The sequence below is a fragment of the Buteo buteo genome, chromosome 18 (assembly GCF_964188355.1).
Source record: "Buteo buteo chromosome 18, bButBut1.hap1.1, whole genome shotgun sequence".
In the NCBI taxonomy this organism is placed as follows: Eukaryota; Metazoa; Chordata; class Aves; order Accipitriformes; family Accipitridae; genus Buteo; species Buteo buteo.
The window spans coordinates 24,563-41,152 of record NC_134188.1 but is presented as its reverse complement, the minus strand read 5'-3'; the positions used below and the strand labels follow the sequence as shown (position 1 = coordinate 41,152).

The 16,590-nt window shown below is 51.2% G+C and overlaps 1 long non-coding RNA gene across 1 annotated transcript; it reads left to right on the top strand.

Moving 5' to 3' along the window:
• Window positions 1–6,496: 6,496 nt before the first annotated feature.
• On the top strand, window positions 6,497–13,854 carry LOC142041574 (uncharacterized). The gene is made up of 5 exons (XR_012653494.1): window positions 6,497–6,993; window positions 8,809–9,001; window positions 10,176–10,799; window positions 10,882–10,928; window positions 11,051–13,854. It is a non-coding gene; the product is annotated as an uncharacterized LOC142041574 (long non-coding RNA).
• Window positions 13,855–16,590: the final 2,736 nt, after the last annotated feature.

Sequence of the window (16,590 nt, the reverse complement as noted above, 5' to 3'; positions counted from 1 at the left end):
GAAGGGACTTCTCTCTGGGTTAGAAATACTTACACAAGAAGAAAAGTAACACACTACAGTGCTAACTAGACAAGAAAGAAAACCTAAGGTGATTTCATCACCCATGGGCTAACATGAATGTGAGGTAGCACAAGCACAGGCTAATTTTTGTTCAAAGATTGGAGCACTTGGAAAAACCTTGGAATTAAAATGAAGGTGCTCTTTCAAACATTTTAATAATTTCCATCAAGACAATGCTGATAGTTGTGCCGGTTCATTCTCATGTGCATGCTTGCAGCTGGAACCAGCAGGCAGAAGATGACTGTTAGCTCCCAAATGGGGCCTCCTGATACAGCCCAGCTGCAATGTTCACAGTAGTGGGTGACCGGTCTGCAAGCAAATACCCACATTTATCTCTACAGGGATGTTGTAAAAGAGAAAGGAAGGAAGATATCATCATATTAGGTCATGTGCTTCCAACGTGTATAAATCTTACAGTGGAAATGCATCTTTAATCAATTAAGAAGGACATTTGGAGCGCCAGGGGGAAGAGGGGGGAGTGATTCTACCTAGCGTATTCCACACTAGCTCTGTAATAAGGCTTGCAGCACCTTACTTCATGCCCAGTCTTATTTCAGAGCTTTTAGGAATGAAAATTCTAGAAAAATTTTATAAGAGTGGGAGATTGTACTATAACTAAGGGTTACCATGATATGCCTCCAGGGTGGTGCCTTAAGGGGGCTCTGTGATGGATGGTGCTGCCAGACAAAAGCAGGAGAAAGAAAGTTTGAATCATCTGTAAAACAGATAACAAGCTGGAGGAATTACAAATATTTGGGACAGCTTTTAAGGTGGCACCTTTGAAAATGCTGGCCTATGTTCTTATGAGGATGCATGGCCCAGCAGAAAGCTCCTGGTTCTCATTTTGACCAATCTCCTTGTACGTTTCCTTCTTTCTCACAGACAGTTGAGTCAGGAGGAAACACAGATCACAGCCAATATTTATTAAACACCTTTTATTAATTAAGCTGTTGCTCTTAATAGAGTCAAGCTGTTGTTATTAATAGCAGATACCCATTTCACGGTGCCTCCACCTCCCGGCTCCAAGCGCTCAGGCACATAGCTGCCCCACAGGAGCACAATTTGGGAGGTCCAGCCCAGCTCTCCCAGGAGTAGAGGGTCACCCCGGTGCGCTAGTGATGAGGAAGTCCCTTGGGGGGTCCAGTGCTTCATGTGGTGCCTACATACCCTGCAGTCTCTGTGCACACGTGGCAGCCACTGCCTCCCTGGATGCATGGCCACTACTCACGGCAGGCATGGCTGGCCAGCCCTGTCCCCAGATGACCCACGTGGATCTACCTCTGGAGCCCACCCAGCTGCAGAGGGCTGCCACACACAGTGTCTATCATGTAGCTGTCTTCTCTCTGGCCTGCTGCTTTCTGGTCACTGTTTCTCCATCCCCACGCAGTTGTTAGCAATGCACAAGTCTTCATCCCTGCACATAGTTCCCCGGCAGTGCACGGGAGAGGAGGATGGAGCGCAAGTCAGGAAACCCTGACAGCACTGGAGTGGCTTATGTTAAAAAAGTCTCTTTTCTTAACAAAGCATTGCGAAGATGCTGCTTACCAGGCAGACTCACTGACAGCTTTGGAGAGGCCACCTCTAAAGCAGAGCCAGCCACCAGGCTGTCCTAGGAAGGCTGCCAGGTGCTGTGAAACCCATTGTCCTGGTTTTGGCTGGGATAGAGTTAATTTTCTTTCTAGTAGCTGATATATTGTTATGTTTTGGATTTAGTATGAGACTAATGTTGATAACTGTCCTGGTTTCAGCTGGGATAGAGTTAATTGTCTTCCTAGTAGCTGGTATAGTGCTATGTTTTTGAGTTAGGGATGAGAAGAATGTTGATAACTCCGTACCTCGGGCGCCTTCTCTAGGAATTTGTTGGTAATCGCACCCAACCTATGGGGAAGTTGGGGGGAACACTATGTCCCACTCATTCACCTCTCCTTCCTCCTTCAGGCTAATTACAGCAGCTTTTGAGAAGTTTGAATATCCCTGGGACGTTCAAGCCAGCATGCTCGTATTGCTATGTCTCCTGAATGTGTTTCAGGTCTTGTTTAGGGCTATAAAAAAGTTTTTTAAGAATACCACTGAGCGATCTGTCCCAAGGCTGGCATGGCATGTGGGAGAAGATGGGCAGGTTTCCAGAGAACTTCTCACTTCCAATGGTTTGGAAATTCACTCCCAAACAGCTACAGGACCCTGATGTGATAGAATATTTGAAAGGAAAATGCGGTGCCTATTCCAAAGAGGCACAACTTACTGCCCTGTGCTGGGCCCTGGCCAGTATCTACCAAGCACTGCAGCTACCCCAACCCCGGCACCAAGCGCTGCAGCTGAAGCAGAGAACCAACCTGTGCCGGTGTCAGTCACCCCTATACAGAAGAAGAAATACAGGGAGAAATCATTTTGCTTAGTGAGGGATGAAGGTGAACCAGGGTCATCACGAGAACAGGAGGAAGAGGCAGAACCCGAGATAAAAACCTGATCCCCATCCCTGAGTGAGCTGCGAGATATGCGAAAGGATTTCAGCTGCTATCCGGGTGAGCACATTGTTACCTGGCTGCTCTGATTCTGGGATAATGGGCCAGTAGCTTGGAATTAGAAGGCAGGGAAGGCGAGCAGCTGGGATCCCTGTCTAGGGAAGGGGCCATTGACAAGGTGGTTGGGAAAAAGACACGAGCCCTCAGCCTCTGGAGGGGACTTCTATCAGGTGTGAAGATACCCCTTCAAAGAAGAAGTTACATGTCACCCAGGCAAGTGGACCACCATGGAGAGAGGTATCCAGTACCTGAGGGAATTAGCCATGCTGGAGGTGATTTATAATGATCCAGATAACGAGCTGTTACCCACAGATCCAGATGAAGTCCAATGCACACAACCCATGCAGCGAAAGTTTCTACGACGTGCACCAGCGTCATATGCCAACTCATTGGCAGTGATGTCCTGGAAAGAAGGTGAGGGACAAATGGTGGATGAAGTGGTTGGCCAACTCCAGCAATATGAAGGAAGTCTGTCTTCCTCCTGATGGGCCCGTGTCTCAGCTGTAGAGCAGCTGTCCTGGGAGTTCCAGCAATTCAAAGAGGATATGTCCTTCTCCCAACCTGTATGGGCCCGCGTCGCAGCTCATAGGAGTAAGCGTTCCTCTGCTCAAGAGAGAGGAGATAGAAGGTACACACCATGGTGTACCCTGTGGTTTTACCTGTGTGACTGTGGAGAGGACATGAAGTGGGATGGAAACCCCACCTCGAAAACGTGACCTGCAAGGAAAAGCAATGAGAAAAGAGGATTCCTCCTAGAAAAATGCCGCTCTGGTTTCCAGCTGGCAGTTCCCCAGGCAGAGTAGAAGGGCTGAGCTCATTTCCAATCCAGGCATTTCCTGAGAGGCAGGAGGAGTCCAGGTGCTCCCGAGCAGCACCAAAGTGGTGCAAGCGCTTGTCTGAGCCGGGTTCCCCAGGCAGGGCTGCCATCAGAAGCCCGTGAGCACTGACTGCCTCCTGGTTCAACAAAGAGGAGCTCCTCATTTTAATGGAAAGGATGTCCTTTACAGGGCAAAGGGAAATGCTGACTGTGCTGCCCCATGGGGGCAGATCAGTGTCTGCTTTCATTCTGTGTTTAGGTTTTTATTTAGTTCATTAGGAGCCTCTTCTTTCACATCAAAATCTGTTTTTGTCTTTGGCACAAGAGAAGTAACGGGGACATTGTTTTTCCTACAAACGTCGCTGTTAGGCTTTCGTGGGATAAAAAGTGGCTTCTTTTTTGATCATCGCTCAGCTAGGTCACTGACCGTGGGAGCTTTTCAGTTGTGTCTGTTTGAGAAGTAAAAGGTGGCTGCCAGAAAGGCTCCAGACAGCTACCTATGAGGGCGCTTCCTCCCCCAAACCACAGAAGAGCTTAACACTGCTGCTGTTGCATTTCTGTGGCCCTCCAGGAATCCCACTGTGTGTGTAGGGGAAGGATGAAAAAATCTTTGCATGAAAGGTGCCTAAATCAAGAAAAGGCAAACCTGCTCATATCACTGCAATTTGGGAGAGAAAGGGATGAGCTACCAGGGCCACTGCCAGCATACTGACATTAGGCACCAGAGTTAACATTGACTCGAGAGGCCTGGGTAGAGCCCAGACCCCCCTGAAAGCAGCTGCAAGACCTTCCACGAGGTACAGGCCAACTCCGCTGATGCTTCAGGCTCACGCTGGAACCCAAAGAGCTCCAAGCCACAAAATCCAGCTGCCTCTGCAGCGCAGCAGCAGCAACCAGTGCAGAGCACCGTGGGGAGCTGGAGCAGAGAGAGGGGGCGCCCGGGCCGTGCTCGGCTCCGCTCCCCTCGTGTCGTTTCGGCTGGGCTCGGCTCCGTTCGGCTCGTCTCGTTTCGGCTGCGCTCGGATCCGTTCGGCTCGTCTCGTTTCGGCTGGGCCCGGCTCCGCTCGGGTCATTTCGTTTCGGCTGGGCTCGGCTCCGCTCGGCTTCCTTCGGCTCGTCTCGTTTCGGCTGGGCTCGGCTTTCTTCGGCTCGTCTCGTTTCGGCTGGGCTCGGCTCAGCTCGGCTTCCTTCGGCTCGTTTCGTTTCGGCTGGGCTCGGCTCCGCTCGGCTCCGTTCGGCTCGTTTCGTTTCGGCTGGGCTCGGCTCCGTTCGGCTCCGTTCGGCTCGTCTCGTTTCGGCTGGGCTCGGCTCCGCTCGGCTCATCTCGTTTCGGCTCGGCTCGGCTCCGCTCGGCTCCGTTCGGCTCATCTCGTTTCGGCTCGGCTCGGCTCCGTTCGGGTCATCTCGTTTCGGCTGGGCTCGGCTCCGCTCGGCTCCGTTCGGCTCATCTCGTTTCGGCGGGGCTCGGCTCCGCTCGGCTCATCTCGTTTCGGCTCGGCTCGGCTCCGTTCGGCTCCGTTCGTTTCGGCAGGGCTCGGCTCCGTTCGGCTCATCTCGTTTCGGCTGGGCTCGGCTCCGTTCGGGTCATTTCGTTTCGGCGGGGCTCGGCTCCGCTCGGCTCCGTTCGGCTCATCTCGTTTCGGCGGGGCTCGGCTCCGCTCGGCTCCGCTCGGCTCGTCTCGTTTCGGCGGGGCTCGGCTCCGCTCGGCTCCGTTCGGCTCGTTTCGTTTCGGCTGGGCTCGGCTCGGCTCGGCTCCGTTCGGGTCATCTCGTTTCGGTTCGGCTCGGCTCCGCTCGGCTCCATTCGTTTCGGCGGAGCTCGGCTCCGCTCGGCTCCGTTCGATTCTTTTCGTTTCAGCTCGGCTCGTTTCGTTTCGGCTGCGCTCGGCTCCGCTCGGATCCGTTCGGCTCATCTCGTTTCGGCTGGGTTCGGCTCCGCTCGGCTCCGTTCGGCTCATCTCGTTTCGGGTGGGCTCGGCTCTGCTCGGCTCATCTCGTTTCGGCTCGGCTCGGCTCCGTTCGGCTCGTCTCGTTTCGGCGGGGCTCGGCTCCGCTCGGCTCCGTTCGGCTCATCTCGTTTCGGCTCGGCTCGGCTCCGTTCGGCTCTTTTCGTTTCGGCTGGGCTCGGCTCCGTTCGGCTCGTCTCGTTTCGGCGGGGCTCGGCTTCGCTCGGCTCCGTTCGGCTCGTCTCGTTTCGGCTGCGCTCGGCTCCGTTCGGCTCGTCTCGTTTCGGCGGGGCTCGGCTCCGCTCGGCTCCGTTCGGCTCGTTTCGTTTCGGCTGGGCTCGGCTCCGTTCGACTCGTCTCGTTTCGGCTCGGCTCGGCTCCGCTCGGCTCGTCTCGTTTCGGCGGGGCTCGGCTCCGTTCGGCTCCGTTCGGCTCGTCTCGTTTCGGCGGGGCTCGGCTCCCCTCGGCTCCGTTCGGCTCGTCTCGTTTCGGCTGCGCTCGGCTCCGTTCGGCTCGTCTCGTTTCGGCGGGGCTCGGCTCCGCTCGGCTCCGTTCGGCTCGTTTCGTTTCGGCTGGGCTCGGCTCCGTTCGACTCGTCTCGTTTCGGCTCGGCTCGGCTCCGCTCGGCTCGTCTCGTTTCGGCGGGGCTCGGCTCCGTTCGGCTCCGTTCGGCTCATCTCGTTTCGGCTGGGCTCGGCTCCCCTCGGCTCATCTCGTTTCGGGTGGGCTCGGCTCCGCTCGGCTCGTTTCGTTTCGGCTGCGCTCGGCTCCGCTCAGCTCATCTCGTTTCGGCTGGGCTCGGCTCCGCTCGGCTCATCTCGTTTCGGTGGGGCTCGGCTCCGCTCAGATCCGTTCGGGTCATTTCGTTTCGGCTGGGCTCGGCTCCGCTCGGATCCGTTCGGCTCATTTCGTTTCGGCTGCGCTCGGCTTCCTTCGGCTCATCTCGTTTCGGCTGGGCTCAGCTCCTCTCGGCTCCGTTCGGCCCAGTGACCCGTTTGAAGTTCTTGTTGGCTGTCCTTGAAGTCTTTATTCTTGTCCTCGTTCTTTGATCTTGAAGCTTAACGCAGTTTCAATCACACGTGGTCAGTTTCAGCATTGTTCTCATCTAGTGTACAGGAACATCTAGTCATAAGAGCAAAGAACAGCAAAACTTATGAATAATTACTAGTTAATCACTTGACTACACTTTTTTAATTATCTCCCCAGCTACCCTTTGTCTACTGTTTGAACCATAATGTTAATATGTGATCATTTATCAAATCTCGCTTATACAGTTATCTAGCAGCAAACCAGTTTTCATCAGTCTACCTTCAAAAGGATGTGTTGTATTGTGAGCTGACCTGTTTAGCTCAAGTCCTAATTAGGGCACTTGCTAGCCTCTCCCTTTGCTGGAATTCCTCTACCCTTTTGGTGTTATTTTTTTAATATGCTGAAATACAATTTGTGATTTTAATTTTCCAGATGTGTTGTCGTAAGAGTGTGGTGATGCTCAGTAGATGCCCCATCCTGTGGGAAGCACCCCCTCCCATGGGGCAGGCAGTGTGGATTATCTGGTGTTGGGTCAAGAACCCAGAGTGGAATTGCTGTTGCAGATTATCCCAGATGAGTTTACCTACTGTGGATTACCTGGGTGGAGCCCCTGGTGAAGGTAAACCTCATGCATGTCCCCCCCCGACTGTGCATGTTCTTGCGCACGTATCTTACCACCGCAAACTATCCATCTAACCCACCTTCCATGCGAGTTTTTTCCCATGCCAATTGGTGGGGGGTGTCAATCCCTTCCCCCCACCCACCGTGTATCCCTGAAGTTCCATGTTTTCTTGGTGTCATTTGTGGCTACCATGGGAGCGTCGCTTCTGCTGACCCTTTGCTGCATGACTGCAAGGGACATCGTTGCCCTCCCCCCCCCACCCCGGTCTGTCCTTGTGGGGCATGGCTGCTGCCTGGTCCCCCCATGTATTTCCATGGTTTTTTGGTGTCTTTTGTGCTTTGGGACTCTTGTACCTCTGTTAAGGGAGTCAGTTGGAGACACACTCAGGGTGACTCTGAATCATTGGCTATTCACAGTAAATAATTTATTTTGCAACCAGAGATATTTTGGAGATGGAATTCTTAAGGGATCTAATTCTGCTTTTTTATTCATTCCTATCCAGAAGCTAGTTCTGGTAGAAGTTAGGTGGTATGCACAGTCTTGCTAGAAATGAAGCATAACCCCAGAGTATTTTGGCTTTTTTATAGAAAACTAAAGCATATCAATTTTGATAACAACATTGTCATTGCATTTAATGAGCTAGTTTCTTACATAGTTTAGAAGGACATCTATCATTTTCCATCTACACCCCAGAAAAATTAAGCTTAATTCCCTACCCAGTCACATTGCGGATACAATAAGTGTAGCTGTAGTACAGGAGCAGGTAGCATCATTTTCAGTAAGGGTCACTTTCTCTGTCCAGGACCTTGCTTGCTGTAAATTTAATGCAGGTGAGAACAGTGCTTCTGCTCCTCCAGCTGACTTTATAACTTCTGATGGTTTGCCCTTCCCCTTTCCCAGGTGATTGTGCTAAGGGTGGTGGGCGGAGGCTCGGGATATTTGAGCCACAGCCTCTGCTAAGGGAGCTCATTGTGCTCCTGGGTTTCTCTGGTGTTGGTGCTCAGCTCTTCCTTGAGTCCTTTGCAGCTTTTGAGCTGGCTCAGCCTTTTGGGAAGAGGTGTCTGCCTGAGGTAAGAGCTTCAGGACCAGTCAAGGTTCAGCAGCATGTGTAGTAGAAAGTAACACTTGTATGGAGCTTTTTTTTTTTCTCCTTTCTTTTTTTTCAGGTCAGTAATTTTGTTTTGAGTGTTGTGATGGGTAGACCCTGACTAGATGCCAGGTGCCCACCAAAGCTGTTCTATCACTCCCCCATCCTCAGCTGGATAGGGGAGAGAAAAATATAACAAAAAGTTTCCGGGTCGAGATAAGGACAGGAGAGATCATTCACTAATTACCGTCAAGGGCAAAACAGACTCAGCTTAGGGAAAGTTAGCTCAATTTATCACCAATCAACCAGAGTAAGGTAATGAGAAATAAAATGAAATCTCAGAACACCTCCCCACCACCCCTCCCTTCTTCCCGGGCACAACTTCACTCCCGGATTTCTCCACCAAGCCCCCCCAGCGGCACAAGGGGGACAGGGATGGGGTTTACGGTCATCACACGTTATTTTCTGCTGCTTCACCTCCTCAGGGTGAGGGCTGATCACGCTCTTCCCCCGCTCCAGCGTGGGGTCCCACCCACGGGAGACAGTCCTCCACGAACTTCTCCAACGTGGGCCATTCCCACGGGCTGCAGTTCTTCACGAACTGCTCCAGCATGGGTCCTTTCCATGGTGTGCAGTCCTTCAGGAGCAGACTGCTCCAGCGTGGGTCCCCCACGGGGTCACAAGTCCTGCCAGAACACCTGCTCCGTGGGCTCCTCTCTCCACAGATCCGCAGGTCCTGCCAGAAGCCTGCTCCAGCACGAGGTTCCCATGGGGTCACAGCCTCCTTTGGGAACCCACCTGCTCCGGCGTGGGGTCCTCCACGGGCTGCAGGTGGAGATCTGCTATGATTCTATGACATCCAAATCCAACTGCAAAACTCATCTGAGAAAGGCTGGTGAACCCTCCTCCCTCTGAAAGGTAAGTTGAGGGACCCGGGCTGGGGAGAGGCTGGACAAAGCTAGGAATTGCAGGGAGGGGTTTTAAAGTTAGTGCAGGAGAGAGGGCTGTCCCAAAGCAGTCACCTTTGTGCAGGCGAAGGGAGCTGGTTGCTTTTCAGCATGAGACCTGTGTGTGCTGGGCAGGGCAGTTCCAGCCTGTGTCTGTGGTGGTGCGCGGTTTGTGTAGTCTGTCCTCTGTGGCTGAGACCTTCCTCAGATCTCAATGTCCTCGTCGCGCTTTGTGCCGGGGGAGCGCGGCATGCACTTTAGGCGCCGTCTCTAGGGTCTTGAATGCTCTTACTCATCGGCCCAGTGCCAATCGGGCGCTTCTTTTCTTGCGTTCGGAGCTCTAAAGCACGGATCGGTCTCGGCAGATTCCAGTCGGTTCTTTTTGCGGCGTTCTTTCGGGCCGCTTTGGCAGCTCTGCTCTCTAGCTGTCCATTTTCTCAGACTGGGAGTTCTTCCCCGCATCTTGACGTTCCTAGGTCTTGATGACAGGCTTCTGGCGCATCCATCATCTCAGTTTTAACAGTACCATCTTGTAACAGGCTGTTACGTTGGACTCCTCGGGGGTCTGCCGTACAACCTCCTCGCCTCAGTGTTTTGGACCCTGTAGATCATCTTGCCGGAGGGCACCTCCCATCCGGGAGTCATTCTTCTTGCCGAGAGTTTTCTCTCTGAATCACCTTGTCTGTAGTGTTCTGTGTTGTGTTGGTCTGTGCACAGGTGTGTTTGGCTTGGAGCTGCTCTGCCCAGGGCTGTAGAGTCGGGGTAGGTGGAACAGCGATAAGAGTCTATGGGTGAAATGTTGATTTGCCTTAATTGTTTAGGCAAGGGTTGTACAGTCATCTGGGATCGAGTAGGCATTGGTGGGCTGTGTGGACAGCAACGTTGAGATTTCTTTACGGAAATGATTGTAGGCTTGTGGCAGAGGCTGTTGAGGGGTGGTGAAGTGGGTTTGAGTCTCTAAGGTGTTGAGGCTTGCATGTGATGGGCTTAAAGTTTGGCCCTGTTTTTTTTGTTTGTTTTGTTTTTTAAAAAATGGCTGGTTGTAGCTGGAGTACTGGTATTCCTAGATGGAATCAAGATCTCTGGAGTTGTTAAGCTCTTGCTCTGCATCCAGGCTGACTCGTTCAATATGGGGTTTTATTCAGATGCAGAAAGACAAGATGCGTGCCCCAGAGCAACGGAGGAGGGGAGCGGAGCGCCATAAGGAGGTGGGTCTGTGAGTGGAGTCAGAGGGAAGATGCGGCCAGTGGCTCTATGACTAGCTGATGGGGTTCTTTTTTTCTTTTATTTGGAAGGTGCGAAGCAAGGAGCGAAGCGGGCCATCAGCACCGGAGGTGTCTCGGGCAAGGTGAGCCGTGACTACTGGGTTAAAGGAACCGTTCCTTTGGAGGTGTTCCATTGTTGGCAAAGTTGGAAGCATCCCTTGTTTTTTTTTTTTTTTTTTGCAGGTAGTACACATGCTTTGACGTGGCAAGCTCTTGATGACAGAGCGGGGTAGTTGAGCAGCCGAGGTAAAGGAGAGGGAGTTGGGAATCGGTCTGGGCAGGCTGAGGTTTCAGGCGGCCTCTCAGCATGCGTCTTCTGCTTTGGTTTTTGCAGGTGGGGCATGCAGCCTCAGAGAAGCCGTGCCACAGGCCAATGAGCAGTCTGAGAAGGTGAGGTGGTTGTGGGCTGGGCCAGTGTTGAATAGGTGGTTGCTCGGTTAAGTGTTTACCTTCTGTTTTGCAGGCGCTGTGCTGGCCACCTTTGGAATGGGATGAGCGTTCGAGGTGAGCTGTGGATTAGTGAGGAGGAGCGTGGGGCTGGTGAGTCTCACAACCGCTATGCTAATTGTTTGTCTTGCTACCTTAGGTACCATGAGTGATGATGGCTGCAGGGTCTGACTCTGGAATGAGCAGGTAAGCATAATGCTGTGGTGTGTGTGATTAAGTGGGGGGTTGGGAAAATAGTTGCTGTTGGCTGATGGGTTACTTACTGTCTCTTCTGATTTTGTTGCCTTTTTTTTTTGTCTTCACTGCAGATGATGAAGAGGAACCTGGCGACTGCCAGATCGTCCCAGTTAGCCCATGTGATTTTTGCGGAGGATGGATTCGTACCCTTGGCCTTCTGAAAATTAAGTTGAGGGACCCGGGCTGGGGAGAGGCTGGGAGGGAGGGACACAGCTGGGAATTGCCAGGAGGGGTTTTAAAGTGAGAGTAGGAGGGCAGGGCTGTCCAGCAGCAGTCCTGTTTGGGCAGATGAAGGGAGCGCGTTGCTTTTCAGCCCGAGACCAGCGTGTGCCGGGCAGGGCAGTTCCAGCCTGTGTCTGTGGTGGTGTGTAGTTTGTGTAGTCTGTCTTGTGTGCTTAGACCTTCCTCGGGTCTCAATGTCATCATCAGTCTTTGTGCTGGAGGAGCGTGGCATGCGCTTTGGGCACCGTCCCTAGGGTCTCGAATGCCCTTATTCATTGGCACTGTGCCAGTCGGGTGCTTCTTTTCTTGCGCTCGGAGCTGTAAAGCGTGGATTGGTGTCAGAAGGTTCCCGCTGGTTCTCTTTTTGCGGCACTCTTCCGGGCTGCTTTGGCAGCTCTGTTCTTTAGCCGTGTGTTGTCTTGGACTGGGAGTTCTTCCCTGCACCTTGATGTTCCTAGGTCTTGATGACAGGCTTCTTACGCATCCATCATCTTGGTTTTGACAGTACCATCTTGTAACGGGCCGTTACTTTTGCCTCTTTCTTCTTTGGGGCTGTCGTAGAGCCTCCTTGCTTTGTGGTTTTGGGCGCTGTAGGTCAATTTGCCGGATGGCACCTCCCACCCGGGGGTCATTCTTCTTGCTGAGAGTTTTCTCTCTCTTTGAATCACCCTGTTAGCAGTGTTCTGTGTTGTGTGTGTTTGTGCACGGGTGTGTTTGGCTTGGAGCTGCTCTGCCTGGCGATGTAGAGTCAGGGGTAGGTGGAACAGCAATAAGAGTCTATGGGTGAAATGTTGATGTGTCTAGATTGCTAACATTGAGGGTTAAAAGATTTTTAAGTCATTGCATGCCAGTAGGGGAGTGGATTGCAAGTAGATTGTGAGGTAGAATATAGTAAGGCAGTAATTGGGCGTGGGTGTTAATGTTGTTTATGTGGACACTTTGTGGTAAGCTTCTAGAAATGGTTAAGGCATTGAGGTTTTTGTTTTTGGAATTGGTGGGAAGCAGGTGTTTGGAGCTGTGGAGGATTTCTTTTTATGCCGAGGGTGAAGTGCGTATTCTAGAGTTTTGTGTGTTGGTTTGGCAGGTGATCACGGGCCACGAGGCGTTTGAAGGAACCTCGCGTTTAGGCGATGTGGCTGCTATGGAGGTTGGACTGTGACAAGTGCCACTATGAAAGCTAAGTATCAGGTTGAAAATCTGTGTATGGTGCAGATGGTGAGTGTTGAAGCGTTGCTGTAACGGAAGGGCAGTTTGTGGGGAGCTTGGAAGGAGATTGGTCTGGGGCCGGGGGTTTTGCAGGCAGGGTGATTTTTGAGGCCCTGGGTGCTGCGAGTAAGGGGCGATGGCCCCTTGACACCCTTTGGCTGTGAGATGGGTTAGTTGAGAGTGAGGGCTAGCGTGCGTGTGATCTGAATGAGTGGTGTGTTGTGAATGTGTGTAACGTTGTGGGGTTATGTGGTTTAGCTTTTTAGTGGTCTCTTGCAGGGTGGATGTAGAGATGTTTGTTAGGCAATTAGGAAAAAATAAAATAGAATTAGAATAAAAAATCCCCAGCCAGGGGATTTTTTTTTTTCCCCTCAGTCCTGGCCGCTCTGTGAGGCGATGTTCATGGCCAGTGTTCAGATGGGGGTCAGGTTCAGGCTGGGTTTTCGGCAGGCAGGGTGATTTTTGAGACCCCTGGTGCTGCAGACACAGGGCGATGGCCCATTGAGGGTGGCAGGCTGTTGGATGGATGAGTTGAGAGCGAGGGCCGGTGTGCATGCGATGTCAATGCGTAGTGTATTGTGAATGTGTGTAACCTTGTAGGGTTATGTGTTTTGACTTTTTAATGTTTTTTTCCTTTCAGGTTGTACAGGTGAGATGTTTTCTAGGGAATTAGAATTGAAAAAAAAATACAATTAGAATTGGAAAAAAACCCCTAGCTGGGGATTTGGCGGGTTTTTTTCCCCCAGCTAGGTTTTGGGGTTTTTTTTTCCCCCCAGTCCCAGCTGCTCTGTGAGGCGATGTTCATCACCAATTTTCAGATGGGGGTCAGGCTCGGGCCGGGGTTTTGGTAGGCAGGAAAATTTTTTTCAAGGGTCCCAGGAATGGCGCTCCCATGGAGCACCCCCCTGGAATGTGGTAATTGCCAATTAGTGCAGGGAATTAAATTGGTCAGCGGACGGTCTTTGAAACACAGTTGAGGATTTTGCGGGCGAAGAGTGGGGGGAGTTGGACTAGATGGCCAGCATGGAGTAGGCCAGGGTTGTGAAGTGCGTGAGTGTAACGGTATTTTTCCTTGGTGTGTTTATAAAATATTTGGGTGCTCTTTGTAGTTTGTGATGTTATGATCTTTTTCAATTTTTGTTTTTGTGCCTAGGTGTGGAAGTGCACCGTCTGTGAAGAGGAGCAGAGCTAACTCATTTTCTACTTGAGAACAGGGATCATGGAGGTACCATCACCTCTTGGGAGGAAAACTTCTGGATGTGCAGCAACGGACATAATGGCAGTGAGGAATGTGGAAAAGACTGATGTGTTGGAACATGGTCTGTAAACTCGGAACATGGTATGTAAACTTTGTATTTAAATACCCTGAGAAACAATAATAAAAAGCACTAGGATATGGTACTGTCCCTGGGTGTAATTAAGAAAAAAAATAAAAAATTTACTATTATGGTGGAAGCCACTTTGTCTTGCAATTTTTGAAGTTGCTGTTGTACAAATGTATTGTAAAACTGTATTGTAAAAATGTAAAGTTGCTATTGTGAAACTGTATTGTAAAACTTGAAAGTTGGTATAGTGAAACTTTGAAGTTGCTATAGTGAAACTGTACTGTGGAACTTTGAGGTTGCTACTGTGGAACTTTGAGGTTGCTACTGTGGAACTTTGAGGTTGCTACTGTGGAACTTAAATTTAAAACAAAAGAGCAGTAGTAGATGGCTCAGGTTCTGGGAGTAAAGAGTTATAAAATGAAGATAAAAAATTTACTCCCAGGGCAGAAGCCATTTCCTACTGCAACTTTGCAGTACTGTAGCGCTTAACCTTAGATTTTTCAGTACTGTAGCGCTTAACCTTAGATTTTTCAGTACTGTAGCGCTTAACCTTAGATTTTGCAGTACTGTAGCGCTTAACCTTAGATTTTGCAGTACTGCTGTGCTTAACTTTAAGATTGGCACTACTGCTGTGCTTAAAATTAAGTTTAAAAGTAAACATTTTTTTAAAAAAAAGCAGTAGAAATTGCTAGACTCCCTGGGTGCAAAGAGTTAAAAAAAACACAAAGAAGAAAACACTTGCTCCTGGGCAGGAAGCCAGTTTCTACTGCTGCACCAAACTTATATATTCTTAATATTTTTTTTATAGATTATCTACACCTTCCCCACCCACTTACCACTTCATGAGGTAAGTTCACCCCCAAGCACCCACCCCTGGTGTTAGTAGGCTTCCCCCCAGCACCTGCCCTGGGATTAGCAAGCCCTGCCCCAAGCAACAGCCCCCTAATTAGCAGCCCCCCCCTGTAGGTAATCCTTCCCCAACCCCCACCCCCTCATTAGGAGCCCTGCCCCCACTCCCTACTCCATCCCTGAGCCCCACCCCCTACTTTGCACACCTCTACACACTCCCCAATGCAATAATTAGAGTAAGCTGGAACTCTCCCCATAGTAATCAATTAGGGTAACAGCTGCCCTGTGCCCCACCCCTACAGTTTTAGTTAGCTTAAGGTAGGGTTAGGGTACCATCGGGACCCAGAGCCCCACCCTAACCCTAATGAGGGGGTACCCCCACATTACACCCCCCAGTGCTCTATGGTTAGGGGACCTCTTAGACATAGAACCCCACCCTAACCCCAATGGGGAACCCCCAATTAGGCCCCCCTAATCCATAGGGTTGTGGTAAGGGCTCTGCAGGGCTATGGTTGGGGGGGCTAGGGTTAGGGGTCCCTGGGGTCTGGGGTCCCTGCGTTTACAGGCACTCTAGACCCCAGGGACCCCTAACCCTAGACTGCCCTAACCCTACCCCAGGGATCCCTAACCACAACCCAGAACACCCATAACCCTAGCATTACAGAACCCCAGGCTCCACTACCCCCCACTCCCTGGAAACCCTCTGGTGGCTGGATGTGGGTTTGGGATTAGGAGTTAGGGATGAGGTTTAGGGCTGTTAGTATTTAGGTTTGGGGTTAGGGTGTCGGCTTTGGGGTCAAGGTCAAATATCACCTGGGTCATGGGTCAAAGGTCATGTGTCAAGGTCAAAGGTCATAGGCTCAAAGGTCACAGTGCTGAGGGTAAAATTAATGGAGGTCGGGGGTCAAAGGTCACGGGGTCAAAGGTTTAGGATTAGGTTGTCAGTTTAGGTTTAGGGGATAGGGTTATGGTGTCGGGTTAGGGGGTTAGGGTGACGGCTTAGGGTGTCAGATTATGGTTAGGGTTAGGCTTAGGGTATTGGTTTAGGGTGCCAGGTTAGGTTGTGAGCTTAGGTTTAGGGTGATAGGGTTAGGGTGTCGGATTAGGGTTAGGGTTACTGTTAAGAGTTTAGTGTTAGGTTGTCAGGTTAGTGTTAGGGTGTCCGGTTAGGGGGTTAGGGTTACCGTGTTGTGTTAGGGTTAGGGATTAGGGTTAGGGGTAGAGGTGGGGGTTAGGGGTTAGAGTGTCAGGTTAGGGGTTAGAGTGTCAGGTTAGGGTTAGGGTGTCAGGTTAGGCTTGGGTGTCAGGTTAGGGTAGGCATAGGGCATCAGGTTATGGTTGGGGTTAGGGTTAATGTGTTGGGTTAGGGAGTTAGGGTTAGGAGTTAGGGTTTGGGTGTCTGGTTAGGGTGTCAGGTTAGGCTTAGGGTTAGCGTGTTAGGGTTAGGGATTAGAGTTAGGAATTACACTTAGCGTTAGGGATAGGGGTTAGTGTTAGGGGTCAGTCTTTAGGGTTAGGCTTAGGGTGTCGGGTTATGGTTAGGTTCTCAGTTTAGCGTTAGGGTGTCGGGGTTAGCGTTAGGGTGTCGGGGTTAGCGTTAGGGTGTCGGGGTTAGCGTTAGGGTGTCGGGTTAGGTTCAGGCTTAGGGTGTCGGGTTAGGTGTTAGGGTTAGGGCTAGGGTGTCGGTTTAGTGTTAGGGTGTCAGGTTAGGTTGTGAGCTTAGGGTTAGGCTGTAAGGTTAGGGTTCCTGTTAAGGGTTTAGTGTTAGGTTGTTGGGTTAGTGTGTCACGTTAGGTTTAGGGTGTAGCATTAGCACGAGGGTGTCCGGTTAAGGCGTTAGGGTTACCGTGTCGTGTTAGTGTTAGGGTTAACGTGTCTGGTTAGCCTGTTGGGTTAGGCTTAGGGGTTAGGGTTATGGTTAGTCACAGCATTAGGGTTAGGGCCTAGCGTTAGGGCTTAGGGTTAGTGTTATTCACACCATTAGGGTTAGGGTTAGGTCAGGTTTAGGG